Below are 18,184 nucleotides of genomic sequence, written 5' to 3' on the forward strand. Positions count from 1 at the left end.
TAGGATGGGGGTGACCTGATTTTGAAAGTAGCTCTTGTGGGGAAAAAAGATTCATTTTGGAAGATCAGAAAAAGAGGCAGGTCCCTCTTAGAAGGATGGAGAGAGGAGTAGGTGGTTCTTCAGCTAGATGCCCTAACAGTTTTAGGTTTCCTTCTGGAGCTACTACTCCTACCCCCCAAGGTAACGCTAGGCTGGGTACATGCCCCCCTTCTTCCTGCAGGCACCCCAGGTACAGTGTGAGTTGGCTTTGACCGTAGTCCTTCTCCCTGGCCTCTCTGAGACACCACCACCTTGCCCACACATAGCCTTTTTCAGGCCTGCACTGGCTTTTCCAGGCAGGGGTCTGAGCTCTTCTTATTTCTGAGGGTTTCCTCCACAGGTCCTTGGCCCTGGAACTAACAGCTGCCTTTGTTTAAAAAAAAAAAAAAAAAAAAAAAATCTGCAATAAGGTCTGTAGAAAATGGATAAATGGAACGCTTTGTATTCCTGTTTCAAACTTAAAGACAAATCTGTTCTGCCCATGCAAAAAGTAATTAGAATATGAGTTCAGTTCCATAGTGCATCAGGTTAAGTAAGGGTGGCAGGAAGAAGGTCCAGGTGTGAGAGAGGGGAATACAGCAGGAAGCTGGGGGGAGGGGGAGGGCAGCTAGTGACAGGTGGGCGGGGAGACAGAGGGAGGCAAAGACGCTTGCGCAGGAAGAAACAAGACACACACAGTCAGAAAACAACACGATTTCAGGTGAAACCAATTTGTAGTAGGCCTCCACCCCATTGCTGCAAGTTTATGTCTAGGAATTCAGGGGAAATCCCAACCACTATCAAAAAACGGATTTGTGTTTTCTTTGTCATTGTACCATGTAGTTAAAATAGGACAACCTGACCTGCCTGTCCTTACAGAAAGAAATCTTTATTGATGGCTTAAGAAGCTAAGGCCCAATTTAATACTTTGGAAAATATTCCTTTTCCCTCAGAATAAAAGCCTTATGATCATTGGATGAATCCAAAGACTTAATGAAAATTTGATATATGTATATACATATGCACTTATGTAAAAAGAAATTACCTCCAAACCATCCAGTGGTTCTCTTTGGATGGTGATAACTATTTTTCCTTTTTTTCTCCTTTTTTGGAGGGCTTGTTATTTTCTAACTTTTTTTTTCATTGAACAGTATTACTTTAATCAGGAAAAAGTTATTAAAACATAATACTCTGGAAAATATGGAGAAATAATATCATTGGCTTAAAATATTCTTATTTTTTCCCCGCCCCAACCCTAAAGTAATGTGTTTTTTTTAATAAAAACTTGAGAAATTGATGTATCCAAAGTACCCTAACCCCTTCCCCCACTTTTCTTCCTTTTAAATAGTTCTATAGGACCACACAGTTTTCTGTCTCCTCGCCTTACCCCCATTCTGCAGTGGCACTCACTTAAAAATCTTAACGGATTCTTCTAGTATTTACTTCCACATTTTTCAGTAACTTGCATGTGTTGCTGCTTTGGGGCGTTATCTCGACTCCTCACCACGTAAGATGAGCATTTAGCTCTCTTCCTCTTTCCCATTTACTACCCCCTTTTGACTCTGGAGGAAGAAAAATCCTGCCCTCTCTAAAAGCCCTGAGTATCATGCCTTATCCCAGAGGGACAAAGGTTCCTTACGTGGAGCGACATGCACGTCTTTTGGCTTTTTGTGATCTTGCCAACTTTTAAAGTCTGTCCAAGAGTCTAAACTCTCGGTTTGAATTGAGCCATGTGTTGTTACTAGCTCCATGGACCAACCAAAACCAAGAGTCTGTTGGAATCTGGATTGAAATAGGGTGTCTCCTGGATGTTGTTTTTTTGAACCAAGTATCAACTCACTTTGTTATCCTTTGCTTTTCCATAAAAGTAGAGTGTAGAGAAAATCTACCATCCTAATTAATGGTGGGCCATTGTTTGCCAGACTTGGGGTCTTGGACTCTCTCAAGGAGACGGCTTCTGTCTCCATTTGACTGGTGATATCCAGAGTTTGTGAGATGGGGGTAGAGATGCTTGTGTCCTGGGAACCGTGAGGAATTTATATGAAGTCCTAAAAGTGCCACCTTTTTCAGAAAAGCTGCTACATCCAGTCTCCAGGTAGAGCGTGTGGACTCTGCGTCTCAGGAGTTTCACTTTGTTCCCGGAGCCACCCACAGACACCTCTGAATTCTTTGTTCAATTGTAGAGGCCATTCCTCTGGCCTTACCTGTTTTCTCCAGGCTCGTGAGTGACTCCTACCTTCTGTCCTTTGCCTCCATTTATGGCCCTTCTGAGTTCTGGAGAAGACTTCGCTGGGCTTACAGCAGTGATCTTCCGGTCTTTCTCAGTCATGAGGAATGGGGGAAGGCAACAGGGTGGGACTTCTACTGTAAGAAATGAAGACTGAATCCTAAAGGTGTCAGGGACCTTGGAAACCATGTGATTGGTTCAGCTGTGCTTGTCTAGCTCCAGGGGTGAGGACCACTCCTTCAAGAGCCACCACTTTCAATGGTGGGTGGCTTGTCCCATCGGAAAGGTCTTTCCTACTGGACTGATGTCCTTGTCTGGGACTCCACTAAACAGGTGAGGGCAAACTTGAAGGTCCAGTTTGTTGAAACTAGTCAACAAATTATTCCCCCTATTACTCTTGCATAAACAGTATTAAAAATGGTTTTAAGAGGCAGCTATAAAAGATGGCTGGTAAAAATTAATGTTTTCTAAGCCCTGAGTGTGTTGCCAGGGAGGTTCAGTTTTGTTTTTCATTATGATTTTGATTTATTTGAGTCTGATAGAATGGTATCAGTGACAGGAATAATTACAGTATCTTTTGAAATTCTATCCTGGAGCCCCACCAGGAACCGACCCAGATTCATGCCAAGGAACACATCATAGGTTTGGGGTTTTAAAAAAATGTGTTTTTAAAAATGCTTGTTTGAGATGCTAGACTTTTTGATACTTAAAGAACATTGTTTTAGAGGGTGTAGTTCTTCTTTGATCCTCTGAGTTTAAACTTCTTAGTTCAGGGGTGGCCATAGTGATCAATCCCGTACTGTGAGTTGAAGAGGCCTCTGAGGAGCGAGATCTGCACGCGTGCGTGCGCGCACCTATCTCCCTTTCATCAACCAGGTCTTAATTTTCCTTGATTCTTACTGCTTTTATGTATTCTTCAGACATGCTTGCTGTGTTAGGAAAACTAGGTATAAGTATTCTTTAAATAAAAATGGCTCGCCATAGGGGCGCCTGGGTGGCACAGCGGTTAAGCGTTTGCTTTCGGCTCAGGGCGTGATCCCGGCGTTATGGGATCGAGCCCCACATCAGGCTCCTCCGCTATGAGCCTGCTTCTTCTCCCACTCCCCCTGCCTGTGTTCCCTCTCTCTCTGGCTGTCTCTATCTCTGTCGAATAAATAAATATAAAAAAATCTTTTAAAAAAAATGGCTCTTCATAAAGAGAGGCTGGCAGCGATAAATCAACATGTTAACATTGGTCGTTGGATTATTGTATTTCCTTTGAGATTTCCTGTTTTCCCAGCTTTCTATGATGAACATATATTAATCTATATTAGAGAAAATTATTCTGGGGGGGGGAAAGCATGGTTGCCTTCAAACTCCTTCCTAGTCTGCCAACGAGGTAACAAGGTAGAGAATGCAGGAGGGATGACAGATTGGAACCCAGGGACGTTGGGAGCCGGCACTGCCATGGGAACTGTTGTCCTGTCCTTTTATCATCAAGGATGCCTCTCTTTTATTTTTACTTTTATACTTATGTCTTCTAAATGACCCTGCTTTGAAAGATTTCATCTAACCCAGCATTGTGTTTATTAAGTAGCAATTCCCCCATAGTTGATCCCTCAAAGATAGAAGACTGACTGCCTATAAGAGTTGCCTGGGTTACTTTACGGAGTTGATGCTATTCCAGCTGTGGGTGAAGGTGTGATGTTTGGCCCCCCTGTTAGGTACTCACCTATGTTCTCCACTTTTCTTGCTGCCTGTGTGGGCGTTGCCAAGCTGAGGCCCCAAGGATGGGGTTCTGCAGTTAGAGCTCTTCTGTATTTTGGGCCCAAGACCCTGTAATCCCTCTAGTACTGGTATCTCTTCCCATAAAACCTGCCTTGATTTTATTTCTAATGCAACATCGAAACAGCCCCAAATCAATAATGCAGTAAGGCTTCGTGACTATGCTAACCTTTTCCTGCCTCTTCGTTATTGTCATCATGGTAATAACAGTTGGCATCACTTGAGTGAGCACATACTGAGTGCCGGATCCTGTGTTAGATGTCTACACAGATCTCATTTGATCTTTACAACTCCTCTGGGAAGCAAAGACTGCTCACTAGCCCCCATTTTATTGTTGGGGAAACAGGTTCCGAGAGGTTGAGTAATTTGTCCAAAGTCATGAGGCCAAAGAGCTGCAAAGCCAGAATTTAAATTGCTTACCTCTCACACCTTCCATACCCTTACTCTTTAACCCCCTTTCTCTTTGGTCTGCTCTTTCCAGACCAGGACCTCAGCTTCAGATCTTCCTCACATCCCAACACATCACTTATTCATGGATCTGGAGTTTGTGGGCTTGGTGTTCATGGGTCCTCAGCAGGAGGTGCGGGGAAGGTGGCCAGACCCCGACAGTGGAGGCTCGGGGCCTTGGCTGCTGCCCCTGCACCCTGATGGGCCACGCCAGAGGGGGCTTATCCCCGAGTCTGTGAAACTGGAGTTGGGACTTGGTCTCTCCTTCTAATTTCCCACTTTGAGAGTGGGGCTGTAAGGGGTGTGTGGAGGCATTCCCCAGCGACAGAAATGATGACTTCCTGCCTCCAGTGCTGCTCCTGAGAGGTCCTTGGTTTTTAATTCCCTCCAGGAGTAGGGGACAGGCAAAGCCTCAAACCCCTTTCTTCTGGAAAGGTGAGGAAGCTAGGCGAGGTAACTTCTCTGCTCACAGGATGATCTCAGTTCCATTCCAAGGAGAGCATGTGGAACAGGGATTCTTATTTTTGTTGGGTCATGGACCCCTTTGAGAATCTGATGAAAAGTTTGGACTCCTCCCTAGAAAAATTAGAGTAATAATAACATTGTGTTGTAAGCGCTTAAACATGTATTACCTCTTTTAATCTTGCTCCTAACCCGATGAGGTTTAGGTAGGTACTCTTGTTTTCCCTTTTCTACAGACAAGGAAACAGGCATTGAGATGTTAAACGGCTTGCTCATCGACACATGTTTAGAAAGTCATAGGGCCTTTGCATATGCTATCAGTTGGACCCCAAGAGCCAGAGTACCTCAGTTCTAGAGTACAAACCACCTCCTGCATTGTTTACGGATAGAAATATATAAGTGTAATAAGATAGCAGGTGGATACCCCCCCCCCCCAGCTGGTAATCAACCTGCTGTCAAGGTGGTGGAGGAAGGAAAGGCTGCTCTTGGCTCCCCTTTGCAGAATCTTCCCCCATCCTCTTGGACCAGTTAGGTGCATCTGCGTGGGGTTTCTAAGTGTCCCAGCTTTGTGGGGATCCCACACAGTTATCTAATTGGCATTTAATGGTGGGTGGGGAGTCAGACAATCTGGGCTTCTCTTCTGGTTTTGCCCCTCCAAGCTGTGTGGCTTGGGGAATCATTCAGACTCTCCTGAGCCTGTCTGCTCATCTGCAAACCAGAGCAGATGAACTCTGGCCATCATTTGGATAAGGAAGGTCTTACTACTGTTGAGAGGAAGGCAGTGCCCTTAAGCAAATGGCCTGTGCCAAGCAGTGTGCACATAGTTCTGTTAAGATTAGTGAACCCGCAGACTGATCTGTGGCTGCTGACCATGCTTGACGACTGCAGCTTTAGAAGATACAGAGAGTATTTCCATCAGTGGCAATTGGTGATACTAATGAGATTTTGGAATAGTTCGTACTCTGTACTCATCTACCTGTCTGCCTTTCTATTCCCCACCTGTTTGTTCATGACCCCTACAGCAGGTTTCCCTCAAATCCTGGATACCTGGGATGTTAGTGCTGGAAAGGAACTCCAATCACCTATGGCCAGCCTTCTCATTTTGCAGGAATGGAAATAGGCTCAGAGAGGTATAGGAACTTGCCCAAGACCACACAGCTAATCCATGGCAGAGCCAGAATTTAGGTTAGCAATCTTTCAGTTGTGCCATATGGCTGTCCCTGTGTCAACCCGACACAACTCTGCATCAGTTTTTACCTGTGTGGCCCTTATCCTCTCTACTTGCTTCTTTGAAAGTAGAGGCGGGGTCATTCTGTTCTATTTTATTTTATTTGAGATGGAGGGAGGGAGAAAGAGAGAGAGTGAGAGCACAAGAGCAGGGGGAGGGAGAAGCAGACTCCCCTGATGTGGGGCTTAATCCCAGGACCCTGATATCATGACCTGAGCCAGTCACATGCTTAGCCAGCTGAGCCACCCAGGCACCTTGAGGCTGGAACATTCTCATCATAGTTTCTCCCTCTTTCTCACTGCCTCAGTGCATGGCGAATGAAGGAACCACCCCATCTGTGTGAACAGAGCCATCTCAGGAGACCTTTATGGTGCTAGGCCCACAGGCTCCACACATTCAGATCCGTGTAACTTCTCCGTACACCGGGATGAATTTCCACTGTCGACAGAGATCTGGGACATCCCCCTCTCCATAGACTGCTTTATCCCCATTCATGTCACTGTGGCTATACCCAGCCGATGTGTTCCCAGAAGCTATGGGAAGCCAGGTTTGGTTTGCGAATGGCTGTGCTGGCGCTCTCTATCCAGCAGAGGTCTAAGCTGGATATAAAGAGCGTCTTTTCTGAACCTGGGCCGACTCATCTGAGTGGTGACAAAGCACTAGGGGGCATTCACACTGTTGAGCTCGCCCTGCTCCTTGCCACAGGCCACTGTAAATGTCCATGGGTTTTCTCTTCTCTTTGCTGAACAGCTTGCCCAGGTACCCTACCTTCTTAGGAGAATTTTATCTTGGTTACCTCAGTTCCTGGGCCGTTTTCATTTAGAGTCAGTGCAACAGATAGAAGCAGAGTTGGAGGACCAGGAGCTGGGGGTGGGGTGTGTGTGTGTGTAAGAGCTGTATTTGTATCTGAGAAGGCCCAACGCTTGTGTGACAGAAGAAGGCGTGTGGGAGAAGGGAAAGGAGAGGGAGAGAGAAGTGTTTATGGGGTTGGGAAGAGTGGGGAAGAGGAGAGGAGTCACCTTGGAAGGACAGTTGCTGTCAGTCCGAGGGATACAACGGTAGAGAAGGGGGAAGAGTGTTAAAGATTGTTCCTGGTGCGGTAAGATTTTCGCTCTCCTGTTGGTGTTCAATAAGAGAGGCAATAACATTTTGAATTTTTGTTTTGTTTAGACTGGATTATTTGCTTACATGGCCACCAAGTGGAGACTGGGCTACATGGAGACCAGGTTATACTGACGTTTCTGTGTGTTCTGTCCGGGAGACAGAGGCTGACTGTGGGGCAGAAGAGTGTGCGAAGCAGACTCTAGAGTGGGGGTGGTCTGGGGGAAATGCCCTATGGCGGCGTGTGGCATGCCAGAGTCAGCGTGCAGTTTGTGTTTCTCCCCTCTGAACAAACTCCAGATCCTTCTCCTGCACTAAAAATAAAGAAATAGGTCCGAGTTCTCAGATTCAGTGCTTCATCACTTTGTACACTGTTTGCAAAAGAATACAAGGCAGTTCGGACGTCGTGGGGAGGAATGCAGCGATTCATTCAGATTGTATTTTTTCCCTAGAGAGGAAATTTGCCCTAAGAGAAAGGACAAGGTTGAGTTTCTTGGCTATGTTTTACTGACAGAACTCTTATTGGAGAAGAATATTTAAGTTTTTGTTCTCCAAGAAATTGCTCTCTTGAAATGGTTTGACATGGAGATGGCTTAGCGCACAGGGTTTTAAAGCAAGGGAAGGAGCAGTGCCTAGTTTAGGTAAAGAGAGTTCTTTCTTCTGCTTGCGTGCCTCTAGGGGTCCAGTTAATGTGTGCGCTCTGCCCATCCCACGCATTCACATCCAGTAAGAGGACTTCTTGCAGTGCCCGAAGGCCCTGGAGGAAACAGGGTATTGGACCGTGCAGGTCTGTGCGTGAAGTGCTGGCCCCTTTCTGGGCTCCGAGGAGAGCAGGAGAAATGCTTCTGGAGAAGAGGCCCAGGTGTTGGCCTGACATTCAGAAAGTTCTGGCGGTCACTGGTGCTTTTGGGAACCAGGCAAGGGCAGAAAGAGGACCTGCCCTGGTTCCTCTCATGTTGCTGGTGGGAGTGCTCAGCGGCCCAGTTTTTGTTTTTGTTTTAGCCCAACTCCCAAGCTATTGGGCACCTTGAAATGATCTATCTATATGTTTTGATCCTCTTAAGGGGCATTATGTGAGGGCAGGTAGTGTCAGCTGCCTTCTGGTGTTCGCAGCAATGTCCTGGCAGATGGTCATTTCCTACATAGCTTTAAAAGATGTCAGGAGAGCAGCTCTCTGCAGGGGAAAGGCCCTTCTTGGTTCCTGGCCTGTCCGTGGGCCACACCTGCCGTGTTCAGGCTGGCCCAGCCCACTGTGGTCAGGGAAATCTCGATGTGGCTCTGATGATGTTGGTCACAATTCTTAGCCGTGTGTTTCTCAGAGGGACTCCTAGACCGTAGGCATCAGAATGCTCCATGGTTCTTGTAAGTAATGCATATACCAAGTGGACAGAGTTGGGGTCTCTGGGGGATGGGGCCTTCCAGGTGATTCCTTTGCATCCTCTGGGTGGAGAACCACTGTGCCATCTGCAGCCATTGTGTAGAAGTGGGCATTGTGGTTGATAAATTTGATGCCTGGGGATCCTGGGTTCAGATTTTAGGGCCTTAAGGAAGTTGGAGAAGGGAGGGAAGTATGTAGGTGTTGAGTACCAGCTGTTGGAAGACGGCATGCCTTTTTTATTTACACTCAGCCCAGTGTGCTGAATGTTATGGTGCCGGGTGCAGGGGAGGAGAGAGCGTCAGATTAGTAACTTGCTTAGGATGGTGCAGGTGAGTCCTCATTTTTTTCCATTATGGCTGGGATCCCCATGCGTCTCCTTGAGCATGGCTGTTAAATAGAAGAAGTACGATATGAGCCATGCTTGTTAAGATTTTCTAGTGGCCACATTGAAAATGTAAAAAGAAGCAAGTGAAATTAATTTTAACTACAGATTTTCTTTAACCTAATGTATCTAAAATATTTCAGTTTTTAATCAGTGTAAAAAATGTCAGTGAGCTATTTTACATTCCTTATTTTCATACCAAGTCTTCAAAATCCAATGTGTATGTCGCCTTCACAGAACATCGCAAGTCCCGCTAGCCACATTTCAAGGGCTCAGTGGCCATGTGTGGCAGGTGACTCCCTCAGGACAGCATGGCTCTAGCAGCTCTGCCCTGGAGAGGTGTGCCCTGCCCTGCTGCCTGGGATAGCCAGGGGTTTCTAAATCAGTGGTTTACAAAGGCCATAGGATGAATCAATGCTGGGTAGTCTACACAGTGTCACCTGAAGAGGGGGGTATTATAAATCCTCGGTCTAGGGTCCCAGGTGATACTTCTGTGTAATCTGATTGGAAACAACTGCACCGAGAGCAGTCACTGGGCCATTTCCCTGGGTTCTGTGGCTTTGCCCCCCCCCCCCTTCAGGGACACTTGCATTCCAAGCACGTTCTCTGGGGGTGGGGTGGTGGTGTGATGGGAAAGGTGGGGGAATGTATGCCCTGAGGGCCCTTTTCCTCCCTTACTAAATAGACTTCAGTTGCAATGGAAAAAAAGGACTGCTTATTTATCTGGATGTGATCATGCATAAGGGGTGGGACCTTCCCTCTGTGGCTGAGAGCAGGATTCTGTGTTCTCAGGAAAGGTAAGATGAAAAGAATAAAAATATTTAGGGGAGAATGGGATACTGTGTATACTTAAGCTGTGTTCTTTTCCAGTGGTTTGGTTTTAAAATTTATTTGCTGACTTAGTGGAAGAAATCTGGCCCTAAAGAGTTATAGACCTGGGGTCCAGACCTCAAATGCCTCTGAGGTCCGGCAGGTGACAGGCGATGAAGGGCGGGAGATTCCAACTCCAATCTTAGCATTGTTCTTCACTTCCACAATGATACTGTGGTCACCCTTTTTTCTGGAAATACAGGGCCCTCTTGGTCTGTCATTTTCTTATTGAGAGAGAAATATTTCTCTAAGGGAACAAGTAGTGCAAGCATCATGGTGAGTGGCCGGGACACTCACTCGGTGTTTAGGGAGACGGATCTGAGCGCCATGGTCGTCCAAGGGGGCATAGCTATGACCCAGCTCCATGCAACTGTTGTCCTTGAGGCCCCACATTACCATATCTTGTTATTTTAAGGAGAAGCCACACATCTAGAATATTTAAAAGGTAATAGCTTGGCTTTTTTTTTTTTTTCTTTTTTTTTAGAAATACAGTTGAGGGACGCCTGGGTGGCTCAGTTAAGTGTGTGCCTTCAGCTCAGTTCATGATCCCAGGATCCTGGGCACTAGCCCCGCACTGGGCTCCCTGCTCGGTGGAGAGCCTGCTTCTCCCTCTGCCTGCTGCTCCCCCTGCTTGTGCTCTCTTTCTCTGACAAATAAATAAATAAAATCTTAAAAAAAAAAAAAAAAAAAGAAATACAGTTGAATCTTGAACAACACAGATTTTAACTACATGGGTTCACTTAACCCAGATTATTTACAGTACTATAAATGTATTTTTAATTCCTTAATGATTTTCTTAACATTTTCTTTTCTCTAGGTTTATTGTAAGACTATAGTATATAATAGATATAACAAAATATGTCCTGATTGGTTATGTTATCAGTAAGGCTTCTGGTCAACAAGAGGCTATTAGTAGTTAAGTTTTGGGGGAGTCAAAAGTTATACATGGATTTTTAACTGAGCGGGAGGTTGGTGCCCCTAACTCCTGTGTTATTCCAGGGTCAACTGTAGTTACAGATTCACAGGAAGTTGTTAAAAAAAAAAAGTCCAGGGGTTCCTGTATGTCCTTCTTACATAGTTATAGTACAGTATCAAAACCAGGCAATGGATACTGTTGCAATCTGTAGCCCTTACATGGATTTCACTAGTTCAGTTTATGCACTCATCTCTGTGTGCACATGCATGTGTATGTTATGTGCAGTTTTGTCAAGCGCAGATTTGTGTAACCACCTCTACAGACAGTCTTTGGCTTTTCAGTTCTGCAGATATATCAGAAACTCTGTTTCTGAAGTACATGCCATAGGTCTGGTGTGGCCTTGCTGAGCCTCCAGTTTTCAACCTCTGTTCTAGTCTCACCCCCCTCTTTTTTTTTAATTTACGTAAAATTCGCGTAACAGAATTCACTACTTTAACCCTTTTAAAGTACTTAATTCAGTGTTTTTTAGTATATTCACAGTGTTGTACAGCTATTACCACTACCTAATCCAGAACATTTTCATCACTGCCAAGGAAACCTGTACCCATTAGCATGCGCTCCGCCCCTCCTTCCTCTTAGTCCCTGGCAACCACGCATCTACCTTCTGCCTCCATGGACTTGTCTCTTCTGGACATTTCATACAAGTGGAACCCTAGTACTCTCTGTCCTAGTTGTCTGTGTCTGACCAGCCCTCTCATTTTACAGAGAATGAGATGTGGAGCCAGAGGAGAGGGATGTACCCACTAGTATACTGCTAGTGAGTGGCCAAGACTGGACTTGAACCCAGAACCAATACTCTTAGTACTATACCTTTCTGCCTCTCACCGTGCAGCTGTTTGTTTTTATAATATGATAAAACTACTTGGTTTTAGTAAACGTGCTAACAAGAGAATGTCTTCTGTTACTTATGCTGAGTGTTAGGGGTCTTCAGGGAGTTACCGTGGAAATGAAAACTGTCAAAGAGAAAATTAGATAATTCAGTTGAGTATGGTTTTACTGGGTACCTATTGTCTACCAGGCTCAGGGCAATAGGGATGAATTAGATGGGACCCTAACCATCAAGGAACAGTCCACTGGGGGAAACAAATGAAGGAATTTCAGGATATTAGGGTAAATATCATGACTGTGTGGTAGAGGGGAAGGGCACCAGGCCCAAAGCTCTGGGGACTTTGAGAGATGAGAGGAAGCTAGCAGGTACTGAGGCAGCAGGAGAGGCCTGAGCAAAGGTTTCAACTTTAGGAATGGTAGGTGCACACACCTGAGCTGTGAGCTGATTAGCGGTGATGGGGGTGGAAATGGGTATTGGCGATACAGCTGGAAGAGTGAGCTTGGGTCAGAGTCCTGCAGGTCAGCTACCCCTGTGGATGTCTGAATTTTGCAAGCTCATAATGGCTGAATGGAAGCAGAGTAGGAGAAGCCAGACTTGGGAATTGAGTCTCCAGGGGGAACACCCAAGCCTGAGCAGTTGGGGCAGGGAGTGGCATATGCAGTGGTAGAACCAGTACCTAAGTATCAACAAGACTGAGAAGAATCAAGGCAAGGGAAACCAGACCATTCCAGAAAGCCATGCCATGATGAAGTTATGCCATAGGACATGTTTGGAGGGCTCTTAGCCCTGTTGCCAATGACCTGCCTCCACCTCCTCACTCACCCACTTAGCAGTTTATCGAGCACTTGCTTTGTGCTGGGAACTATTGTGGTGCTGGGTTTGCAGCAAGGAACAAGTCAGGCAAGGTTGCTGCTGCCTGGAGGGAAGCATGGATAAGTAAGGTAATTACAGACTGTGATAGTCCTGAGAAAGTAGCTTTTGCTGGTGGGACTAAGGTGAGGCAGTCAGGGCTGGCCTGATTCAAGAGGTGATACTGGATCTGAGTTCCCCATGAGAATACCGCAGCCATGGCAAGAGACAGGGGAAGAGCTTCATAGGCAGAGAGGACAGCAAATGCAAAGACTCTAGAGGGAAGGAGCCTCTGGCCATCTGCAGGGGAGTACTCTGGGCTGTGTCAGGACTTTCTTGGGAGGGTGTCCCCAAATCAGAACAGGTATTTTGTGGAGATATCCTGTCTCAGGAGTGGAGGGGGAGCTGGGAGGGAATCTTTGTGAGGAAGAAAACCATATCCCAGTGGAAGAAAGTATGAAGTCACTTATACTTAAATGATTCATTTAAAGTAGGCGTGCTTTTTTTTTTTAAGGGGAGCTAAAAATTATTTTGCTATTTTTCAACTAATTTTATTCTATTTTGTGAGCTTTGTGTCGTTCACAGAACTTGGAAACCTTCATTCTGCTTCCTACTGAATCTGAAGTAGGTGGAAGGGCTTTAAAAAGTTCCTCCAAACCCACTTTCCTCTGCCAATGGGTGTAGAGGGAGGACAGCTGGGCAAGGGAACCAGAGGCGAGACCTGGTCGAGCTACCTTGGTATTGAGCATCTGGGCATGGTCCCAGTGGGATTTGTTCTGGGAAATAGGGAAGTACTTTCTGGGCCAAAAAGTTCATTTTGCGTACATTAGAAAATCATGTTAAATAAAATGTACATACTGCACAAAAGAAACATAATTATTTTGATTTGATTCCTTCCCAAGTTGGTCAGCGTCAAGGCCAGTTGGGGATTTTCTCCAATTCTAGACTAGCTTTCTGAGTGGAGTTCTTCTGAGTCCCCTAAATTGGTGGGCTAGTTAGCGGGTGCCTAGATTTCAGAGGCTAGTGGCAGGCATAAGTAGTTGGGGGATGGGTTGGCTTGATCATCCTTCAGCTGGGAGATAAGAAATTTGAGGTATATCTTGAGGGAACCTGGAGGGTTTGAAGGCATTATATTGGCCTACAGTGATTAGCTAGGCAAACAAGCAAAAGACTCCTTAAAAGGTAAACAACAAAAGAGGTAAGCACGAGTCAGTACTTCGTGCTGTAAAGGAGAGGTACACAGTGCTCTGAGGACCTGTAACCCTAGAGGCTCCCATTGGACTGGACCTGTTCAGATGGTCTAGATTGGTAGAAATGAAGGTGGCTAATGTGACTTTCACAACATCTAGCATTGTTCCCTATTCTTGGGGTAGGGTAGAAAGGAGGACATAAATGAGAAAGGTAGTGTTTCCAGGTGTTTGGCCATTGATTTCTTTTGGAGGGATAGGTCAAAGAAATGTCTTGTTTTAGGCAAGGAAATAATGGTACTGCAGGAAAGAATGGATTGCCTAAAAACTGATGACCCCCAGAAGGGGCAGATTAGTATCTTGAGCTTTTCCTAGACTTCCTGTCCCACCTACACTCTTCCAGATTTGCATTGTGGCTCAAGTGGAGGACCCTTAGGACGGGGATGCGTAAGAGTGTCCTCCTTCTGGTGAAGGATACTATGGACTGCTGCTGGGCCTTGCAATCAGGAATGCTAACGTTGGTCAGCTTTGGGTTTCTCTGGTGCTGGGCTGTCTGAAGGTCACCTGGTAGCCTCTGGTGATGTCAGGAAAGAGATCTTTTTAGGTTGGCCTATTCATGTAACCAGCTTACTCCCGTCTATCATCTTTGTGGCACACAGCATTTACTTTGCCATGCTTGGCTTGAGATTGCTCAGGCCGTCAGTTAACCACAAAGTGGAAATCTGGAAAGAGAAGTGCTCAGCTGGTGCGGCAGGTTTCTCGGCATTGCACTGATCTTCAGTGTCTTGCGCTTTGGCAGGCAGTAAGAACTTGAGGCAGAGGACTTTGTGCCTTCGAGCTGTTCCTTGAAGGCCACCTTGGTGACTGGATGCTCCCAGTCCCTTTGCCCCACAGGGGGAGCCTGCATAGGTATGAGGCCTCTGACAAGTCCAGTCTTTTATCTGGATGCAGTGGTACTGAGTCACAGTATCCAGGGACTGAGGCAGAGGGGTCCGCCTTCACTGGCTGTTGGCATTCTAGGTTTATGTATTTAGAATAAAACGAGTTAAGTGATGGTTCTCATAATGTGATGTAGGGAGTGGGCAAACACACTAAGAATGTGCAACTCCCCCAAAGCCTGGACCCTTGCATCCCGCCTAGAGGATGCTGAATTGTTCTGCATCTTGAGAAGATTGTTCTGGAGCTCCTGAAGCCTCTGAGTGAAAGATACTTTTTTCCAAATGGGAGTCTGGATGTCAGGATCACCTGACCAATGCCTGGGCCTCCCAATCAGAGATTCTGATTTAATGAGTCAGGGGCCCAGGAATTTTTTTTTTTTTCTTGGTGATTCTGTCAGCCAGATTTGGGAACCTGCCTACCAGTGACAGATCCAGGGGAGCTCTTCCCACCCTTGAGGTGAATTTTGCCTCCATGTTTGCTCATCTTGGCCTTGAACCCTGAGCAACCCTAACTATGCCCATGTATTTGGTCTTCACTCCTCTTTGTGTCCCTTTCCAAAATGTGTCTTTTAGGGTGCTGTCCCCTGGCTTTGCTTCAGTCTAGATTGGGGCTGGTGGCTCATCCCGATCCCATCCATGAAGAACGGGAGAACTCCACCTGGGGATTTCAATGGGCAGGTACTCTGGGACATTTTCTCACAAAACTTCCAGCTTGAGGCTTGACTGCATAGTAGATTCTGGCCACAGAAATCCAGGCCCTGAGGTAGGTATAGGATGGGCTCGTGACTGGCACAGGACAGAAAAAACTATCAGCTGTCTTCTCAGAGACACGACGGAAGTACTAAAAATACTAGAAAGGTCAGTATTTCTACCACCATGTTCCTTGGGCCCGGCAGACTCTGGGATCCACACTCTTGAGAATGTCACATTAGGAAGTGAACCCTTAGGGAACCTGATGAAATTTACCTTCATTTGTTAAAGAATAGAAGAGTATGGCAAGCCTTTCAGTAGAGTGGTTTGGATACTTCAAATACTTCAACTCTATCTCTGTGACTTTAGTATTAGCTTTGAAAGACCCATACGTACACACGTGTGTATATAAAATATTTTTTGTTTTATGATATAAGACTTCCATGCAGTGGGGCATAGTGGAAGAGTCCTGGATTGGCAGTCAAGAAACCTAGGTTCTAGAATTAGCACTGCTTCTAACTGTGGGAGTAGGTAAGTCAGTTTCCCGCTTACACTTTTATAACATGGAAGTATTGTACTTGTTTAGGGATTTCACCTGCCTGCCAGGGGGGGGGTACTAAGTTTCTGATGTGCTAAACCATTTTTTGTTTTCTCTTGGAACTTTGCCCCTCTTTCTTTTATGTTCCCACTTTTGTTAAGTAGAGGGAATTATTTCTGTATCTCTCTCTCTCTCTCTCTCTCTCTCTCTCTCACACACACACACAACCAAAAAATCCAATAATACAAGGGCAATGGTAACCACAGCTCTCTCTGTGGTGAGACGTTAGGGCGTGGTAGGGACTGTGGCATTTTGGAGTAGCCAAGCTTGCTTATGAAGGGCAGCTGCTACTTAGCACAGCTGATCATTTTTAGACATATGTGTGGGCCATGTTGACTGATTTTTTTGTTGTTTTAAGAGAACTCAGAAGTCTGGGTTTTTATGTGACCTCTCTGATTTTTAGGTTTTGGCTCAAATTTTCTAAACCTGTCCTACAGATCGATTGTAATGCTGCTATAGGCTAGATGTAACCCACTGGGTTTTCAGTTTGTGATCCCTGTTATAGATGATCTCTAAAGCTTCTTTCTGCCCAAGGTCCGTTGATTCTAATAGGGACCATTTCAGCTGGTGAACTAAAGATTCTTGTTCTAGTTGGGGAAATCAGGGTGAGAAGGGAGTGGGGCTGGAAGAGGATGATGGGGGCTTAAGCCTAAATAGGATGCCTGCCGATTGGTGTTTTGGCTGGCCTCCTAGGGGAGAGGCCACAGAGTGCCTTATTCACACCACATGCTTTGTATCTTTGTCATTGCGGGAGCTGGCATTTGTTGGAAGAGTTTGTGAAACCTTTTCTCTGCCCAGAGCTCAGGACCAATGCATCCCACCACCTTAAACCACTGGTAAATATGTGCTTTGTTTTGTTTCTTTTTCTTCACCTTTTCTCTCTCTTTGCTTCCTTCCTTCTTTCTTCTTTCTTCTTCTTTCTTTTCTTTCTTTCTTTTGAGTGCAAGCATGGGCAGGAACAGGGGAGGGACAGAAGGAGAGAGAATCCTAAGCAGACTCCATGCCTTGTGTGGAGCCCAACATGGGGCTCGATCCCACCACCCTGAGATCATGACCCGAGCAGAAATCAAGAGTTGGATGTTTAACTGACTGAGCCTCTGTTTTGTTTCTTTTGCTGTAACAAAAGGAAATATTTTTGGTGGACTGTAGAATGTGATTTTCAGAGAACCACACTGTCCTTACTGTTACGGCAGGAAGAACACTGGGCTGGGACAAGGCATATCTGGGTTCTGATACCCCCTTGGTTCTGCCGCTTTTACTGCAGGATATCAGGTGAACTGTTTGACCTCTTTGGGCCCTGGACAGAGAAATGAATCCTGTCCAGCTAAAAGAGATTATATATCTGAGAACGCTTCATACAGAATGAAGTGCTGGACAAATATAAAGTAACCCTATTTAGCTTTGAGATGTAGAGCTGGGTAGTTCTAAGCTAGCAAATTAAAATGTGAATACATATATTGGAAACACAGATTTTAAATACCTATTTTCTGAGTCTTCCAGAATGGTCCTTCAAGACCTTTGCATTTGCTTTTTCTTCCCCTTCCTACCACTGCCCTTTTCTTGAAAGATCTAATTAACTACATTTCCTAATTACCTTCATTTTTATTTGAGATCAGATAATTTCAGTTAACAAATGTTCTTCTTTTTTCTAAAAGAAACTTAATTGATCATCACAGCAGGTAAGCGTCTTGCTTCTGTGGCAGTGGAAAGAGCCAAAGATCTGCCCTTTACACCAGCATTTTGGTGCTGAGCTGAGGATGCTCAGGGGTGCGCCGGCTAGTTGATGTTGAAGGCTTCACGTGAGCTATTTGAGGGGAAAACCGATCATGAGCCAAGGAGGCAGTAGGACCTGTGTGTCTGGATTCCCACCACGCTTTGTTGAGAAAAGCTGGTTTGTTTGCTGACTGGCTGGCCAGCTGCCACAATGTGGACCAGGTGCTTGTATGACCCAGTGAGACAAGTCCCCGTGGCATGGCCACGTGGGGAGTTGGTTGAGTGCTGGGGATTGGTGCAGGAAGGACAGGCAGTTAGGAGAGGCAGGCCCAGGGTTAGAGACCCAACTCAGGCATGGAAGGCTGACCAGATTGCTGTGTCTAAAGGGACACAGTGAGGGGCGCCTGGGTGGCACAGCGGTTGAGCGTCTGCCTTCGGCTCAGGGCGTGATCCCGGCGTTATGGGATAGAGCCCCACATCAGGCTCCTCCGCTATGAGCCTGCTTCTTCCTCTCCCACTCCCCCTGC

At 45.9% G+C, this 18,184-nt stretch overlaps 1 protein-coding gene across 49 annotated transcripts in view; it reads left to right on the top strand.

The window, feature by feature from the left end:
• Positions 1–18,184, top strand: part of SORBS1 (sorbin and SH3 domain containing 1) — a 220,463-nt gene that overhangs the window by 43,915 nt on the left and 158,364 nt on the right. For 2 of the 49 annotated variants that reach the window (XM_048218688.2, XM_048218685.2), the window contains exon 1: positions 439–16,780. The exons of 39 other annotated variants lie outside the window; for them this stretch is intronic. The gene's annotated coding sequence lies outside the window, so the exon portion shown is untranslated. Of the gene's footprint in view, positions 1–437; positions 16,781–18,184 lie in introns of those variants that run through there. 8 more of the 49 variants (XM_048218699.2, XM_048218697.2, XM_048218682.2 and 5 more) reach the window with 7 other exon arrangements.

This window comes from Ursus arctos, unplaced genomic scaffold (assembly GCF_023065955.2).
Source record: "Ursus arctos isolate Adak ecotype North America unplaced genomic scaffold, UrsArc2.0 scaffold_7, whole genome shotgun sequence".
Classification (NCBI taxonomy): Eukaryota; Metazoa; Chordata; class Mammalia; order Carnivora; family Ursidae; genus Ursus; species Ursus arctos.